Here is a 12,526-nt window from a genome sequence, read left to right on the forward strand (position 1 = left end):
TGCAGAGCCTCTGGGACACTTAGGAAAGGGAGGAGCTTGCATTTGAGGAGATGGGCTCTGTCAAATAAGTGAGAACTCCCTCAAAGAAAGGAAGTGGCTTCAGGTGCAAGGAGGCAAAAATGAATGATGCATTCACTAAATAAGTTATTCCTCATGCCTTGCCAGAGTCTTCATGTCACCTTCTGATGGTGTGGGAGTCCAGGTGAGGTTGGTTAACTTCACAGATTAACTTTGGAAAATGACCCATCCCAAACTCCATCCTCAAAATAAGCAATCCTGAGAATATTCAAATGAATGTTGTATTTTAACTCAGGACAGGATAAAAGTCCGTCTGGGTCTTGTGGGGTTTTCTGACCCACTTTGGTTGTCATGGAACACAGCTGATTAATCTGGTAGTGATCCTGAGTATTCACTGTCTGGAGCAGGGCTGCCAGGATTCTAGGCTGAAGATACTTGTCCCTGACTATTATCCCATCACTAATCATGGTTGATAAACATTGAAAATATTAATCAGCTTCCATCTGATCACAATCCCCCGTCTAACCACAGCAGAATCTCTGTTGTTTATGTACTGGCTTCTTTCCTCCTTCCTTTGCTTTGCTCATTTAAAGCCTCCCTTCCTGGCCTCCTCCTTCCAAATGGGATCCTGACAAATGGTGAAAGGCAGGGATATATCCCTTGATTCCAATGGCACTGATACTGAATCAGCTGCAACAGAGGAGAACAGGGAGACAGCAAAGGGAAAAGCCCAGCCACCCACCCACTCACCACCACAGTTCAACATCAAAGTGTGAGTGTACCATCAATTCCCCTCCCAGACTAAAGACTGTCTCCCTGCAGAGAGAGAAGAAAAGTGAAGAGGGACAGAGAGGGTGATAGAGAGGGAATAGGAGCACCTGGTGACTAGAAATGATACCTAGAGACAGGAAGTGTACTTGAAGACTGTGACAACACAGTACATGAGAAGGCAATGTGGGATATCAAAATTATTGTTATGGCATTTGACTTCTTTAGAAGCAAGTAGTATGCCCACTTGAAATATATGCCTAACCATCTCCAGGCTCCCTTGCTTTTTCACAAAACTGACACTGATCATAACAACAGAGAGATGTGGATAAAATAACAAAGCTCAGAAACATAAGCTTGCTCCAGCAGTGGACCTTTACAGCCAAGTACCCCAAGACCTTCCTATCCCAGAATATGTCGCAGGCCTAGAATATTTTCTTAAAAAGAAAAAAAAGGAAGTGTTTCCTTTTCCTGTTCTTTGAAGCAGCTGGAAGGTGGTAGGTGTAGAGATGGGGGTGTAGCCAGAGGAGAGAGGACTTCTTATTTGGTGGTTGTGAGATTTTTCTGTTTGGGTCGGACTCCGTTGAATACATGTTCTTCATTACTTGCTTTGTAGTTTTCTAGAGAACAAGGTGTTCCATGCCCTTTGGGAAATGGGATTTGGCTAGAATTATGAGTGAGAAAGCATAATTTTAGAAGGAAAAGTCATGTATTTAGACCTTAGATTGATGGCACATAGTGTCAGTCTCATACTTTTTGTATCCAATCCTCTGTACTAGGCACCGTGAAGATATCAGGGATACAGAGGTGAGCAAATGGACCCTGGCCAGGGTCACAAAGCATACAACCTAGTGAGATAGATATTCTTCAATTAATCAAATGTCTATGTGATTGATTACCAATGTGACAATTGCTAGCACCTTGCTGTGGGGGTCTATAAAAGAGCATCGTGACCTGGGGGTAGAAGTGAGGAGAGCCTCACTGAAGATGTACAGACAGCAAGAGATGGAGGGCCAAGGGTGGTCAGGGGTAGAGCAGGAAGCAGTGCATTTGTTATGGTTTGAATATGGAATGCCTACAAAGTCACATGTTGAAGGCATGGTCCCAAACCCAGAAAGGTTCAGAGGTGGGGCTTTTAGGTACTGATTGGATCATAAGAGGTCTAAACTCATCATTGGCTGAATGGAATATTGGAAAGTGGGATCTAGCTGGAGGACTACTGGGACTATTGAGGGTATGCCCTGGAAAAGTTTTCTTATCTCCAGACTTCCTATCTTCCTCCTCCTCCTCCTCCTTCTTCTCTCTCTCTTTCTCTCTCTCGTTCTGTCTCACCTCAGATCCAGAGTGATAGAGTTGGCTGACCACAGACTGAATCCTCTGAAACACTGTGTCAAAATAAATCTCTCTTCCTCTAACTTGCTCCTGTCAGATACTTTTGTCACAGAAATTAACAGCTCACTAATGAGTCATTCCTCCTTGGACATCACGAAGCTCTCTACTAAGGATCAAGGACCAAAGAAATAGTGCCCACCATGCCATCCTTCATGGAGTCCATCTTCTCCTGGCTGAGATGTAGGCAATAGATTATTTAAATCAGAGGAGGTGACTTTGATACTGAGGCATAGATGATGGGAAAGAGCTTTATTCACAAGGAATGCCAAGGAGGCCTCAATGAGCAAAGGCTATAGCATAAGACCACACTTATTCCATGGCTTGGAAGAATGAGTAAGAAAGAGAATGAACAGTAATAATGAGGTTGGAGGTAGAGCAGAGTGTTTGGGGTCTCATATGCAAAGGAGGAGGGGTTGCCTTGTGTAAGGCAAGATGAAAAAGTTCTGCATGTAGTGACTATTTTCTGGGTCTTATCATTCTCCAGATGATAAATCATATTTGAAAGTACAGACATGGTCTCCATGTCGTTGGGCAATTCGCAGGTACTTTTGAGGTAGGGGCAATATTTTTGAAAGGCTTGCACATTTTAAAGCAGGTAACAATATTAGCATTGAAGAGTGATGTTGGACAGATAATAGCAATTGTAATCTTTTTACTGGGACTTGCCAAAGGTCACAGTGAGCAGGACAGAATCCACACGAATTACCTCATTGGATTGACCCTTCGATTGTGTAATTTTCCAAGTGGAACACATTTTAAAATAAATGTGGAAAGGAATTACACATTCATATTTCTGCTCAAAAAAATGACCCTTAATTTTGTTAACCTTAAACACTAAAGTGCAGGTGGAGAGGCAAGGAATGCTTTATTAGTTAGATCTTGGAAAAAATCCACATTTCTGGGCTTCTGTTTTAGTCATCTATCCAAAGAAAATTTGGCTTAGATTTACCCAACACAAAGTCACTGGTTTAGTGTGACAAATAAATAATTTTTAGAATACTGTCTCTTATGCAATATTTGGCAATAATCATCCAGATAGATAGATAGATAGATTAGTGTCCTGTACTTTTATTTGATAAATCTGGCCACTCCAGTTTGACAAGATCAAATGGTCAGGAAAGCATGACAATTGATGAAGAAATTTTCAAGTCACTGGTGAAATGAATAAAAACAAAAAGAGAGGAGATGAATTTAATTTAATTATCTGCATTACTAAATTTGTTCATTTCAAAGGATTATCCTCCCACTAAGATGTTGTCCTTTTCTCTTTTAGGCAATTAAAACATTTAGTTTCATGAAATGATGATGATAATAGCTTTTGTTGTTGTTGTTACTTGTTGATTTTTAAAATTTTTCTTGGCAAAATAAAATGATAGCAGCCTAACACATGTATGATTTTAATTTGTTTTTATTGAGGTATAATTTATACACAGTGAAATGAACAGAACTTAAGTTTTACAGCTCAAAAGGTTTCTCGAGAAGCATCACACCAATTTCCAACACATAGAATGTTCTCTTTGCCCCTTTCTTTGTCAATTCTCTCCCACTCCCTCAAAGGCAGCCACTGTTCTTTTTGTTGTTCTTTTTTAATCAATTAATTTATTTATTTTAGTTAAGGATATATGGCAGCAGAATGCGTTTGGATTCATTGTACGAAATTATAGCACAACTCTTCATTTCTCTAGTTGTACATGATGTATGTACAACGTCGTACCATATGTGCAGTCATACATGTACCTAGGGTAATTAAAAATGCATTCACCAGAGCTCTGTTCTCGACCATCATGTCATTAAAATGTTATAATACTCTATTCTCTGGCTTATTTCATTCAACAAAGTGTTCTGAGATTTATTGAGGCTGTGACAAGTTTTATAGTTTTTATTTTATTTTTATTGCTAAATAGTTTTTCTCTGTATAGATATACCACATTTTGTTCATGTATTCCTCAGTTACTGGATATTTGCATTGCTTTTTCCAGTTTGGGGCTTTTATGAAAAAAAGGTGCTATGAAAACTTTTATATAGGGCTGAGGACGTAGCTCAGTTGGTAGAGTGTTTGCCTCGCATGCACAATCCCTGGGTTCAATCCCCAGCATCACTAAATAAATAAAAAAAAAAAAAAAATATATATATATATATATATATATATATATATATATATATATATATATATATTCTATAAGTCTTTGCACCATGTTTTCCACAGAATTGGAATTGCTGGGTCATATGGCATGTGCATGTTTAACTTGACCTAAAACTGTCTAACATTTCCAAAGCGCTGTACCATTTTATATACTCCACGGCACTGTATGAAGTTCCTGTTTCTCCACATCCTTGCCAACAATTGATATTGTCAACGTTTTCAATTTTAATCATTTCAGTGGGTGTGAGATGTCATTTTGTTATATGTTAAAATTATATTTCTCTAGTGATTAATGATTCTGCCACTTTTCATGTGTTTATTGGCTGGGATATATCTTCTTTCATGAAATGTCTGTTCTAATATTTATCTTCTGCTACTGGTTTAGCTGAATTTCAGAAATTTGTATGACTTTTTCTTTGATAATCATTCATATCAAAATATTTTGTAAATTTTTGTTTGTTTGTTTCATTTGATTTAAGGGCTATTTAAAATTGTGTTGCTTAATTTCCAAGTATTTCAAATACATTTGTTATTGGTGAACAATTTGATTCTGTTTTGGTGAGAGAGTATTTTAACCTTTTGGCATTTATTGAAACTTTTTTTAATCCTCAGTAGGTGAACTAGTGAGTAATCCATGTCCACTTGAAGATTTGGGTATTTTGCTGTTATTATGAGGAATGTTCTTTAATGTCAGTTAGGTTACTGTAGTTGATAGATTTGTACAAATTTTGTATGTTCTTAGTGATTTTTGTCTACTTGTTCTCTAAATCTCTGCATATATGTTCTGTTACTAGTGCTTACAAATAATCTTTGTGCTTTAGTTTGAGTAGCACTGTTTTTTCTTTCTTTTTTAAAAATTTATATATGACAGCGGAATGCATTACAATTCTTATTACCCAATAGAGCACAATTTTTCATATCTCTGGTTGTATACAAAGTATATTCACACCAATCTGTGTCCTTATACCTGTACTTTGGATACTAATTATTATCACATTCCACCATCATTAATAATTCCATGCCCCCTCCCTTCCCCTCCAACCCCTCTGCCCTATCTAGAGTTCATCTAATTCTTCCATGTTGAGTAACTTCTACTCTATTGCAATAAATTCAAAGTCATTGATATTTAATGTTGCAGTATCTAATCTGATCTTAAACATGCAATATAGAAATAGAAACATGCAGATTTTCTATTTCTAGTACTGCAGTTTTCATCAGCATGAGTTCCATTTGGTAGTTTTCTTACATCTTCCATTCTTTTGTTATTATATTTGTGTTTTACTGTAACTCCTTTAGAGTGTTAGTAATAGCTGTTTTAATGCCCTTGAGTCCTAGTTTTATCTACTCAGTAATCTTTTTTTTTTAATTGGCCACATTTTTTTTCTCTAAAAATAGATCTGATTCCCCTCTCTTTTCACATCTAGTAATTTTTCTTAGTATGGAATGTTGAGTTTGCCAGTATTGGGAATCAAGATTTTGTTTACTTCCTTTAAAGAGTATTTAGCTTTGTTCTGCAAGTGATTTAATTTTCTGCAGATCATTTTGATCACGTCAAGGCTTATTTGAATGCTTTCTTAGAATAGGTCTTAACGCTACCTATTTTCAATATGTAGCTTGTCTAAGTCTCAAGAATTGACCAAGGTGTTCAATAAGCTGATCAGTTCTTCACTCTGGCATGATCAGAAGTCCTACCACTGAGTACTCTGACTGTCCAACCCACCTGCCCCAGAAGCTGCAATCCACCAGCTTAGTGCAGTTTCTCCATGTGCACATGCAGCTTAGTATTATTGAGCCAAAGATTTAAAAGAACCTCTATGTCTATTTCCAGTGCTCCTTTTCTGCGCAGCTCCTTCCTCTCTGGAGTCCTGCCCAGCAAATTTCCTGCTGCCTCCAATTATGATATCTGCTTCCATAGCTGAGTACTCTGCTTGGGATCTCTCTCCTTGTACCTTGATTTGGAAAGTGCTTCCAGGCAGAAAGCTGGAATAATTATAGGGTTCACCTCATTTGTTTCCCTTTTCTCAGGGATCAAAGTACTGTGCTGCTTATTGTCCAAAGTCTGAAAACATTTGCTTCAATTATTTTGTTCAGTTTTATAACTTTTTATGTAAAGGAGGTGGGCCTGGGTCCAGTGACTGCTGTTGACAGAAACAGGAGTTCACATTCCTTCTGATATCTTTGAGGGGAGCAAGTATTTTTAAAGTCTGGAAACAAATAATAATCCCTTATCACATTACCAGATCTAAAACCCTATGTGAGTCTAATCTTTGACAAACATCCTGAACATCTTCCATGCACCTGTCGTTATTGGGGACAGGGAATCAAAGATGAATAACACAGGACCCTGCGTTCAAGAAGCATGCAGTCTGGTGAAATTGGAGCTATTAATAAGAAATGAGATATCCTATATAATTAGAAATGTTGCTGGAAAAACATATTTTATAGTAGGGTTACTTTTTGGACAGAGTATCAGGGATACATGGTTTTATACCCACATAGATTGCTAAAGACAAAACCTTCTTTAGAAGACCACAAATGTATGGTTTCATATTTGGCTTCTCCCATGTGATATAATTTAATGACAAGCATACAAATTACTTTCCTTTTTCTCACTTGAAAGACAAGTAGAAAAGCATTTTTACTTTAGTATAAAGCAGAATATTAATTAGAACAAAGACAACCTCAGTTTTCAATTATTGACTTCAGAAATTCTGTATGCTTTTATTGTCCCAAATTAAGTCACTTCCAGGGATCACAGATCTCTAGGCATCTTTGAGCACGACAAACTTAGGAATGAGACAGGCTATTTTTTTATAACAACTTGATTGAAGAACAATTTTTATTGTCATAATATTTACCCTTTTAAATTATATAATTCAGTGGGTCTCTCTCCCCCTTCCATCCCGTATTTTCACAGAATGTGTAACTATCACTATTATCTAATGTCCAAATATTCATGACCTCATGAACATTTGGACATTAGATAATCCTATACCATTAGAAATCACTCCTTACTTCTCTCTCCTACCAGTCCCTGGAAATTACTAATCTTTCTGCATCTATGGATTGTTATTATCTGGGTATTTCTTATGAAAGAAATCATACTGTATGTGGTCTTTTATAATAGTCATCTTTCTTTCACCATATTTTTAAATATTTATCCATGATGTGGCATGTATCAATTCTTCATTCCTTTGTATTGCTGATACAAATTCATGGATATACCATGAGTTTATTGATTCAGAAGTTGGTAGAAATTTGGATTGTTTTCACTTTATAAATTAGTTTGCCATGATCATATGCAAGTTTTTGTGTGGATGTATATTTTATTTCTTCTTTTTTTTTTTTTTTTTTTGGTACCCAGGGATGCTTAACCACTGAGACACATCCCTCTCATCCCTTTTGGTTTCTGTGTTTTATTTTGTGACTAGGTCTCACTAAGTCCTTAGGGCCTTGCTAATAAGATGAGGTTGGTCTCAAACTTGTCATCCTCAAGCCTCAGACTACAGAGTCACTGGGATTATAGGCATGCACCACTGCATCTGACTAGGATGTGTATTTTCATTTCACTTAGATACATATCTACGAGTGGAATTTATGAGTCATATACTAACTCTGTATTTGTTATTCTGAGGAATTTCCAAACTGTTTTCCAAAGTAGCCACACCATTCTACAATCCCACCAGCAATATATGAGAATTCCAATTTCTCCATATCATTACCAATTTTATTGATTTTCAGTTTGATTTTAATCATTTCATGAGTGCAACATACTATCTCATTTTGATTTGCATTTCTCTCATAACTAGTAACTAATATTTTTGATCTTATATGTTTCTGAGCATTTGTGTGTGTATGTATCTGAAATATTCTTTCAGGTCTTTTGCTTATTTTATGTTACTTATTGTTGTGTCCAAATTATTTACAGGATATGCTGGATATACGTTCTTAATCAGAGAGACAATTTGCAAATATTTTCTTCAATTTTGTGGGTTTTCTTTCTGATAGTGTGCTTTCATGCACAAAGTTTTTAATATGGATGAAACGTAGTTTTCTTTGTCTTTTGTCACTTGTGATTTTGATGTTATAACAGAAACCATGTCTAATTCAAGATCACGAAAATGTACTCCTACATTTTCTTCTAAGAGAGTCATTGAATTTCTTCATTAATTTTCTGATTTATCTTTTACTTATTTCAACTGACTAATGTACTGTTTTCTTCTACTTGTTTGTATTTGTGTCTTTGGATCTACTGTGTCCATTATATGCAGCATATAGTTGGTTATGTTCTTTAAAAATCTGTTCTACCACCTCTGCTTTTTTATTGGAATATTTAATACATTTACATTTAATGTAAGTACTAAAAAGTCTACTTTCTTGATATTTATTTTTGTATTTTATTTCTTTTGTTAGTTTATTATTCTATTATTGCTTTTTATGTACTAAATAAATATCTTGTAGTCTACTATTTTAATTTTCTTATGCATCAACTTTTTGAAATATATTTTCTTAGTGGATGCCTTATGAATTACACTTACCATTCTAAGTTTTAAAAAACTAATATAGATTAATATTAATAACATAAATTTTTTCTTTTACAAAGATTTCTTTTCTTCTTATGCTATTATTATCTTACAAATGACATTCTTATATCTTGTAAGAGTGTTATTTTAATTGCTTTATTAAGCATTTTTAACTCATATAGGAGAAGAAAATAGTTACAAGAAAAATACTCATTCTTCATGTGTCTATGTAGTTACATTTACTAGTGATTTTCTAATTTTCATTTTTATTTTAACTATCTAGTGTTCATTCAATACAATTTAAAGGCTCCTTTTGGTGTATCTTCTTGCGGCTTTGGGGGTCCCATGGTTTCTGATGAGATGTCAACCTTAATACTTGATGAGTTGTTTTAATCTCATTGCTTTCAAAATTTGATTTGTCTTTGAATTTTGACAGTTTAAATATGACATATCTAAATGAGTTTCTTCTATTGTAGTTTATTCAGTTTCTTGTATATATAGTTTAGTAGCATTTTAAAATCAAATTTGTGAAGATTTTTGGGTGAAGTTCATATATTCTTTCTCTTCTTTTCTACTTCCCTTCTGGAATATATATATTTTCAGGGATGTTATGAAGATCTTCAAGGCTCTGTTTATTTTTCTTCGTATTTATCTTCTTCCTCGGAGTATATATTCTTTTTATTTGGGGTGGGGGGGCAGGTACCAGGGATTGAACTTAGGGGAACTCAACCACTGAGCCACATCCCAAGCTCTATTTTGTATTTTATTTAGAGACAGGGTCTCACTGAGTTGTTTAGTATCTCCCTAAATTTCTGAGGCTAGCTTTGAACTTGTGATCCTCCTGCATCTGCCTCCCAAGCCACTGGGATTACAGGCATGTGCCACCATGCCCAACCAGAGTATATATTATTAATTAACCTATCTTTGAGTTATCTAATTCTCTTTCAGCAAAATCAAATATCCTGTTGAACTGCTTTAGTAAACTTTTTATTTCATTTGTAATACTTTTCAACTTCAGAATTATTGTTTGGTTCTTTTCCCAATTTTTATCTCTTTATTGACTTTCCTATTTGATGAGAGAGTATTCTTGTGCATTCATTTAATTCCTTTCATGTGGTTTTCTTTAATTTCTTGAAAAACATGTAACAATTTAATCTCTTTATTTTATAATTCCAATATCAGGAATAATTCCTATTGACTATTTTGTCCCCATTGTATGAACCATATCTTCATATTTATTTTTATGAGTTATATTTTTATAGTTTAAAACTATACATTTTAAATAATAAAATGTGTTATCTCCATCAATCTGATACTGCATTTTCAGTTGGCATTTTTTTGTTGAGGTTTTTTATTATTTTGTTTCTGTTTTACTCTTTTGTGACTTTCTTGAACTAATTTTCAAAAGTTCATATTCTATGATATCTAAAGTCACTGAAGTTAGTTGGCTTAGTGATCAGCTAATTATTGGATGTAGGTTTTCTTAAATTCACAAGACCAATTATTATTCTAGCCTCTGTTGAATATATTTATTGGGTTCACTTTTAACATGTAAATAGTTTACAACTCTCTTTTAGCCTTTCTTTCTTTATGTGCATATCCCCAACTTTAGTCAGAAGTGAGAGATGGAGTCATTCTCCAGTTTTTCCTGAATGGTACTCATATGTACCCTTGCTCATGTCTGTGGTCCTAAGAATAATGTGGAGTTTTTCAAAACCCCCAACAGATATCCAGTTTTCCTAAATTTTCTATTAGATTTTATGACTTGCCCTGTTGTTTACTTTGACTGATATCTTTACCTCATGTGACTGCAGTGTTAAAGTATTGTCAATTATTGTTTTCAACAAACACGTCGGGAAAAGAGCATTTGCCACCATATATGATTGAATCAGGTCAATTAAAAGTAGTCCCTGTGAATTAAGCTTTTCCACAGAATTGCCAGAAAGTCGAATAATGAGTATACTCTGAGGTTGTAGATGTTTTTCAATACTCCATATGTATTCTGCCTCCTTAAGTGGTTGTTGACTTACTGGTAGTCACTGCTGCCACTGTTGAAAGACTGCTGAGTTTCAAGGCTATTACAGAGCTGGGAGGAAAAGCCCAAAGTTGCTATTCTTACTGAGATTCAGCTGTTTCTCTTGAATTCATGCTCCCAGGATTGTTGCAAACCTTTAGTTATTGTCCAAAAATGTTGATTTTTGCCAATCTTTGTCCAGATCCTCATAGTTTTTCTGAAAGTGTGCATTCCGTCATTCTGAAACGCTTGCCAAGATTAGAAAAAAATTATATAAGTGTAACATGAATCTTCATTTGCTCACTCAAATTTTATAAAGATCATAACTTTTTTATTTTTAGTTCTCATTAAAAGCTCAAATTCATGGTGATCAAAGTATAGTCTAATCCAATATACATAAATTTTGTTTATGTTTTTATTTAAGTGTTTCAGCAGTTACATAATGTCAAGGTGGGAAAAGCAAGTGTCTGGTCTTCCATCTTGTTCTATATATATGATGACAGTTATTGAAACTCCCACTGGCATATGAAGTCCTCATACTTCCAGTCTGCAGGGGTCTTCACATCCAGACATGATTGTTCTCAGCCAGATATACTCTGTACTCAAGAACTCCTTGGCTGTTCTTAAGTTATTTTTATTTTTTTTTTTTTTTTTTGTGATTCTCATACTCCAGTTTTATTTTCTCAAAATGGTACATATTTGATTTCCCAAGGTTCATTATGGATTTAAAGAAAAAAAACAAATTGGTTTAATAACTGAAAGTAATCCTGGAATAACGCTTGACATGCCTGGGTCTCCGGGATATTTCTTTTTTCCATCATTTTTTTTTTTATGCCTCCAGCCTCAGTAGTTAACATTTCTTTTTTTTTATTATTAATTTTTTATTGTTGGTTGTTCAATACATTACATAGTTCTTGATATATCATATTTCACACTTTGATTCAAGTGGGTTATGAGCTCCCATTTTTACCCCATATACAGATTGCAGAATCACATCAGTTACACATCCATTGATTTACATATTGCCATACTAGTGTCTGTTGTGTTCTGCTGCCTTTCCTATCCTCTACTATCCCCCCTCCCCTCCCCTCCCCTCCCCTCTTCTCTCTCTGCCCCCTCTACTGACATTCATTTGTCCCCCTTGTATTATTTTTCCCTTTCCCCTCACTTCCTCTTGTATGTATTTTTGTATAACTCTGAGGGTCTCCTTCCATTTCCATGCAATTTCCCTTCTCTCTCCCTTTCCCTCCCACCTCTCATCCCTGTTTAATGTTAATCTTCTTCTCATGCTCTTCGACCCTACTTTGTTCTTAGTTACTCTCCTTATATCAAAGAAGACATTTGGCATTTGTTTTTTAGGGATTGGCTAGCTTCACTTAGCATAATCTGCTCTAATGCCATCCATTTCCCTGCAAATTCTATGATTTTGTCATTTTTTAATGCAGAGTAATACTCCATTGTGTATAAATGCCACATTTTTTTTTATCCATTCATCTATTGAAGGGCATCTAGGTTGGTTCCACAGTCTTGCTATTGTGAATTGTGCTGCTATGAACATCGATGTAGCAGTGTCCCTGTAGCATGCTCTTTTTAGGTCTTTAGGGAATAGACCGAGAAGGGGAATAGCTGGGTCAAATGGTGGCTCCATTCCCAGCTTTCCAAGAAATC

The 12,526-nt window shown here is 35.3% G+C and overlaps 1 non-coding gene across 1 annotated transcript; it reads left to right on the top strand.

Annotated features, from left to right (window-relative positions):
- The first annotated feature begins 4,210 nt into the window (after nucleotides 1-4,210).
- On the top strand, nucleotides 4,211-4,279 carry Trnaa-cgc (transfer RNA alanine (anticodon CGC)). Its single transcript has one exon. It is a non-coding gene; the product is annotated as a tRNA-Ala (tRNA).
- The last annotated feature ends 8,247 nt before the right edge of the window (nucleotides 4,280-12,526 follow it).

This window comes from Marmota flaviventris, chromosome 14, assembly GCF_047511675.1.
Source record: "Marmota flaviventris isolate mMarFla1 chromosome 14, mMarFla1.hap1, whole genome shotgun sequence".
Lineage (NCBI taxonomy): Eukaryota > Metazoa > Chordata > Mammalia > Rodentia > Sciuridae > Marmota > Marmota flaviventris.